We start from the raw sequence: 7327 nt of genomic DNA, 5'->3' as shown, positions 1-7327 counted from the left end.
ATTCAACACTAGAAGATACAAATTAATATCGTAAATAAACCTATTAACTGCATGTATATAACTCACCACACCATGTTCATGGTGTAAAAGCTGAAAGGGCTGTACAACAAAATGAAAAGCAGGGGCTCCACTTAAATCAGGTAATACAACAACTGAAACGTGTAAAACAAAGTAAAATAAATGAACAAATGATTTACTTCATCAGCGAGGAACTAAAACAATAGTAAAATTAACATGCCTAACCAGTAAAGTTTTTTCCAGGGGCATCGTTTACTGGAGACAAATGACTCTCAATATGTGAAGTGTCAATTGCAGTTACTATAAATTTACGCCGACCGTCGAAAGTAAAAACCAACATGTAGAAGCCATTCAAATCAACAACACGTAACATATTGCATAGACTCTTCAAACTAGTCAAATGACTTAAGCTATTTTCACTTCGACGGTATTCCCCAACAATTTCATAACCACTGCTAACAACAATATCAATTCTTCTAGGAATAACCGCACCAACATGATCATCAAACTCAGACGGTACATACTAATAAAATAAAATTAGTTTATGTTATTTATTTCACTTCCTCTATAGAAAAAATTACAAAAAATTGCCAATTATAAGATACTTATAACCGAATCAATGACTGGACCACACCATCCAAGATTCCTCACAAAGGACCAACCACCGTCATGAATAGAAACTATGAAGAATGACGAAACAGTTAGTTAAGACAAAATGAAATAACAACGTTTAAAGTACAGACATCACATATCGGGAATTGGGAGCTGCTTCTGCAATTCATGCACCACTTCTGGGTACTGGATCTCAGACCCATACATGTCCAGTATGACAACTTTCATGTCAAAATTACCCACGTATTCGAATAACAAGCTCTTACCCAGAATTATACGGAAGTCGTGGTAAAATTCACGCAACCCCTTAAACTTTTCATTAATTTTGTCAAAATCAACCCATATTTCATCTCCATTACGAACAACAATCTTAACAGTTGCCGGAACACGAGCACCATATTTCAAACAGAATTCATGAGGTACACGCTGACATTCAAAAATTATGACAAATCAGAGCTAAATTCTTAAAATTACATTTGTCAACAACATAGAAAGTACTATACTTACAATTTCATTTGATGAACATTCGGATAATCGAACACTGCGCGCAAATTTGGGGGTCAAATCCATCACTTCAATTAAATCCCTAATTCAAACAAATGCGTAAGGTAAATAGACAGAATTCAAGTAAATAAAAAAAATTAATCGGTTATTGACATTCATAACAAAGATAAATATTGACAGGGGCCTCATCTGTTTTGAAATATATGAATCTGGAAGAAGAAGAAATGTGAACTTACCAATATTGAGGAGTAACGGCTCTGACTAAGAAAGGGATGTGGTATTTGACAAATTAAAGAAACAATTAATCAGGAGGAAAGATGATATAATTTTAAAAAAGTAATTGCACGTTTTTTAACGTTACAAAATTAATAAGTTTCAACCACTTGAAAAAGTCAAACTTTAGAAACCATTTATAAAGTAACAGGTATCACTTTTTGGACAAAAAATTAATTTCACTGCTGTATTGATAATCACAATTTCTAAATTAACCACAACTTATAAAAAAAGGTTATCCTATTATAGATAATATTTTTTAAAGATAATAAACAAAAATCAAAATAATAAAAATACTGTACTATTATATAACGAAATTTATAAGACAAATCTTTTTATTACTGTACTATTAAATACAAAGATTTGTGTCTCGAAATTGCCGGCTTCTAAATTACATTATTATACTAAGTCAAATACTTGCAATTTATCGTAATTTCTAAAGCGAATTACTACACCATGTAGCGGGCAAGGCATCCTAGTTTATAATATGTTCTAAATAAATGAGTTTCTTGCTATGGAGTCACTCGATAATTCTCGTTTCTTGCTATTATGAAGCTGCGTCTCTATCAAAGTTTGCTCGAAGTTCCCTCAGATTATCGTGAATTTTGTGTTGTGATTTGAAATAAGCATCAGGAAGAGTAAACGGATAGTCTTTAGTACATCCAGAAGTTTCTCCTTCAAACCAGTTCGGAATCAAAAAAATTGTAAATTGATGAGGATGAATACAGGAAGCAGACTCGGTCTGAACATCAGGAATACGATGAGACAATAAATCATGTGGTTCAAACATTCCCAGTGCAAAAGGTTCATATCATCTGTTAATAGGGGTATCAACACCAACTTCATTTAAGTGGTCCTCCAACTGCGACTCTGCGAGTGATATGTAATTTCTGGAAGAACCAACAGCTTATGGTTATCACTTATCAAGCAACACAGCGACATGGCACTATTTTTTTAGTAATGTCAGAAGCAAGATAATGTATATTAATTTACATTTCACATCAGTCATGCAAGTAGTTAAGTGCACATATAATATAATATCATGCACAATCCAGTAAGTTATACATTTGAAATAGTGAAAATTGTAGGATATATCAAGTATAGATAGAGTTATGAATGGATAGATTTCTAGATCAGTTTTTTAAAATGGGAGATAATAAATAAATAAATAACCATAATTTTTTCATGACCAACAATAGAAACAGATCTTATTGATTCAAGTTTGATGTCTCTCATACACTCTATGAGGCATAATTCCAGGTTGAATTTATGATAGTACTCTTAATAAAACACCCAGATCTCATCCTTGACATCGGCTACGATCTCAGACATTATATTATATCATCATAACACAAAAACACAGTAGTAGGAGACCAGGGATTCATATTTAGCATTGATATTCCATGTCAGCAATCCTACATCCGTCGACCCTGGCTAAAAATCCTTGGTCTCACTTAATTAAGCTACAGGAGTGACCGAATTGCAGGAGTCGGAAACGTTTCTTGAACCTTATCCAGAAAACTTATCATCACCTTCAAACCATTTTCATCTGTAACAACAAAACAAACGACCTTATATTAATTTTTGAAACATTTAATTACTTGTACAAGAACTTGAAACATTTACCTAATTTTGGTATCTCATGACCCCCAGAGTGATGAATAACAAAAGGATGAACAAAATGATCCAAGTAGTTGAATTGCTGTTAACTTTGCCAAGTCGTTCTCACCTGTGTTAGTTACAAGAATTGAACATTAACAAAAAATTATGTTCCTAGTCAAATAGAAATTATAAGGTGAAGATTGACGAGTACCAAAACAATGGAGTGATGGAATCTGGATCGGGGAAGAGAATGCATTTGCAGCTAGTTTCGGAGCTGGAAACTTGAAACCTCCTAATTTAGCTCCGGATACCAGCAACACAAATTTTATATCTTTTACTTTTGTCAGAGCCACACCCTATCATGCATCAAATGTTTTTACTAGTTATGTATTTTTACTAATTCTCTATATCATTTGGCTAAAAATAAGAAAAAGAATGTGCTATTATAATGTACCTGTGCTTGCATCCCCGGTAAAGTAGCTGCTACGAAAGCTCCCTTAAGAAAAATAGTTAGGAATAAATTATATCATCTAGTAACAAACAAGCTCATTTTTAGAAAATATATTGTATAATACTTATGCATGGATAAGTTTAGTAGAATTACCTGGGAAAAGCCAAGAACCCCAACAAATGGGCCAAACTTTAGCATGGTTTCCTCAATGTATGTGATTGTGTCAATAAACGTGCAATCCATTTTGGTTGGATCCTAATTAAGATATGTATATCATCGTATAAGGGAAATCATCAGAGTTTGAGTTTAATTTAACTGTCGCAGCCATTCTTGTTGTAGTGGAAACTTTTTGATGTTTCAATTAAAGAGAAGAAGATTCAAGTAACAAGATACACAGTATACATACCTGATAATACCACGTAAATTTTGAATCAGGTTCAGTATCTGAAGGAAAAGGAGCATCTACGACGATAAAATCCATCTTTCTTAGAACATGTGAAGGCCATATTTCAAGCTCTTTCTTAACAAGTGCACCAGTAGAGCTGCCACCGTGGAGGCACAAAATTCTGTATTTCATAATTGTAGATATTGGTTTTCAGAACTGGCTCGTGTTATAATTTGTTGACGGAGGAATCTGGTAACAACAAAGATTGAGGTTTCTCGCCGGAACTAAGATCTGTGACGGTGGTTCTTTGCCGGAAACTTAAGCGGTGTGTGGTGGTTTGTGATTGTTTTAGGCTGAGATTGATCAGAGTAAGTGGTGGTTTTCTTATTAGCTCTCAACTTCTTACCCTCTCAATGTGCCTACGTACCCTTTATATAGGGATCAAGCCCGACGTAGTTCTCGTAGAACAAGAAATCTAATGAACTTAGACTTCTTATTCCTAGGTCCAGTAAAAGCCCATCCAAAATCCGTCTTTCGCTAGCTTTAGGAATGTCCAACTATGAGGCCCAACAGCGAAGGCCCAAGGCTCGTCCGTAATCGCAGGATTTCACGGATAGTGCATCTTCCTGCGCAAGGATAACACTCCGCTACAGCTATCTCCCTTGATGTACGGACGCAGGTATAGCAACGGTTCACCCCAAGTGCCAGACGCGTCCCTGTCCCCCGAATAAGGATAACCCACCAAATAGCAGGACAGGTGATCCCAAGCTCTTGGGTGCAAAGTGCAGGATGACTCCCAAGTTCTCCAACGGGGACCCCCGTTGAATACAAGAACAGAGTTCCCAAAGCACACACCAAAGTTAACCCCGCATCCCCAACGAGGACACCCGTTGAATACAGGAGGAGGCCTTCAATCATCAGGCATACCCCTGGAGGCCTTCAAGCTTTTCACGGACATCCCCCTCCTTGACCGTCTCAAGGAGGGAATTCTTCAAAGTGTACCTGCAATAAATACATTAGTAAAAATTACTTCCATTGCTCCTCTCCATGCAAGCTCTGTCCTGAACTCAACATCAAAAGTATATTGACCAAACACAGGACGCGCCCTAACCCATTGGGCGCGTCCTCACCTTCATAAATCCAACCCTGTTTCGTCATCAATCGTTCCTTATAGCATGCCAATACCACAGGACGCGTCCTAGTGGAGACAAGCGCGTCCTCCCACTTCCATTGCCACAAGATCACATTTACCAGGTAATTTTCCCAATGTTGACGCGTCTACCAAAAGTGGGCGCGTCCATATCCAAGCTTCGCTATTACCAGACCATAAAGCACCAAATCAAATATATGCACGTCCTATGTGCCAGGACGCGTCCTATCATTCCACAACGCAGTACCGGGTTTGACCGTATGTAATCCGCATTTGACCCGAATCAACTCAATGCCAAATTTCGGGGATAACAACTACCCCCCAAATTCCACTTGCAGTTGAAAACAAAATTGGAATTTTTATCCTAAAATCCAAACAATGAAATTTGGTTCACAGGACGCGTCAAAAGCACAGGACGCGTCTTGCCTTTACTCTGTACTCGTAATATACAGCTGTCCTCCACGTCAGCTATACCTTCCCCTATAAATACCCAGAGGCGGAACCGTTATTTTCATCTTTCTCCTTCTCAGAAAACCACCATCACCGTCGCCTCTAAACTTCGAGCTCAAAACCCCGACGATTTAGCCGGCCATTTCCTGATTTCTTTAGCTCAATCCAACCGCCAACTCACAAGGTACACAAATCTTCTTTTACTTCCTTATTTGATTGAGTAAATTGATTCTAATGAGCAAAAAACCGTTCATATGCTTCGAGTTTCCATGCACTGTTCTTCATTCTTCGTCGTGTACGTATATGTGTATATATATCAAACCTCCATATTCTGCTATATTGATCCTTGAATTACATGTTTTTTAGGGTTTTGTGACATTTTTCCCAAAATAGCTAATATTCGATTAATATTCCACCACATCGTAACCACGTAGGACGCGTCTTCCTGTCAAGGCGCGTCTTATTTTCCTTTGTTAAAGGCATATGTTTAAGCCGTTTTAACTAAAGGTCATATAGGGGCAACACCTTACTAGGACGCATGTTGGTAGTGAATTTCACACGATAGATTCTTAGGACGTGTCCTCAAATATCTCTAGCATCTTTCTTCTTCATGATTCATTCATTCACCATCTTTTTTTCTTCTCTTTTTTTTTTGGATGCGTCCTCAAATATTTATTCCTTATTTTGCAGCTGGAAGACACGTCTTCTTCCTCACCATTTCACCCGTTTAAAGTCCTCAACAAACGCATTGGAATCTATTCCCCGCACCTGATCTCTTTCAAACCCGACTTTCCCGAAATTCACAGGACGAGTTCCTTCCTTAGAGCAGAAAGACGCGTCTTTGGTTCCCTTAAATCAAGAAGCTCTATAATGTTTGATTCCAGCTCTGACTCCATGGATCACGTCCCCATAAGCTCTAGAATGAAAAAGAAGGGAATAAAAAGGCAAAGAACTCCAATTCTCCATACTAGGGCCACTATCGAAGATTGGACAAATGATGAAATTATTCCCACCACCAGCAAACGGCCCCAAGGAATAGCTGTTTCAGCGAGGACGCGTCTAACTCTCAGGACGCGTCAGCATCTCTAGACGCGGCTCCGTCCCAGGACGCGTCCCCTTACAGCGTAAGCGAATTTGAAAGGAGGGTTCCTGACCCCGAGACATACCCTGTATCCCCTCAGAAATCCGATTCTCCCCTAGAACATTGGCAACCTTCAGACGTGGAAATAGATTGTGACTGGGCAAGACTCGGTACCCTGATTGAGGAAGAGAAGAATGCCAGAAGGAAAAAAGAGGGTAAGCTGTCCTGCGTAGCTCTTGACTTAACTACAACCGACTTGGAGATCCAATGACACATGAAATATTATGACATGGAGGGAATCTGGGCGCGCCCTCTTCGAACCATGAGGCCACATATTTTTAACATTGGGAATCAAAGGATCCCCAGAATGGTGCTTACTCCAAAGTTGATTTCTCTAGGTGTGGGCGCGCCCTTGCACCCATACATCAAAAAGATCTTGAAGTGGTATGACGTTGCCCCAATCCAACTGTCTCCAAACTCATATAAACTAGCTTGGGCTTTGTTCATGATGTACCACAACCTCAGACTGGGCGCGCCCTCCATGAAGGAATTCAGCTTTTTTTACATCATAAGAAAATCTATTCTTGTTTATCACTTCTTTGTTGTCAACAAATGGCTGAATAACAAGGGATTTAATGAAGGCAAGATCAGCCACGAAAGGGATTGGAAAGAACCCTTCTTCTATATCTATGACGTCAAGAGATCCCAAGTTCGTTTCAACCTAGAACCAAGTAAGTGATTACCAAAGCATGTCTTCAAACACTGGACGCGTCCTCTAAGGTGGGCGCGTCCTCTCTTGTT

The 7327-nt window shown here is 38.5% G+C and overlaps 1 pseudogene; it reads right to left on the bottom strand.

Moving 5' to 3' along the window:
• Nucleotides 1-1784: 1784 nt before the first annotated feature.
• LOC141667785 (uncharacterized) lies at nucleotides 1785-4087 on the bottom strand (annotated as a pseudogene).
• Between the last annotated feature and the right edge of the window lie 3240 nt (nucleotides 4088-7327).

This window comes from Apium graveolens, chromosome 6, assembly GCF_009905375.1.
Source record: "Apium graveolens cultivar Ventura chromosome 6, ASM990537v1, whole genome shotgun sequence".
Lineage (NCBI taxonomy): Eukaryota > Viridiplantae > Streptophyta > Magnoliopsida > Apiales > Apiaceae > Apium > Apium graveolens.
The sequence above is the reverse complement of the archived record's forward strand: the minus strand, read 5'-3'. Positions and strand labels throughout refer to the sequence as shown.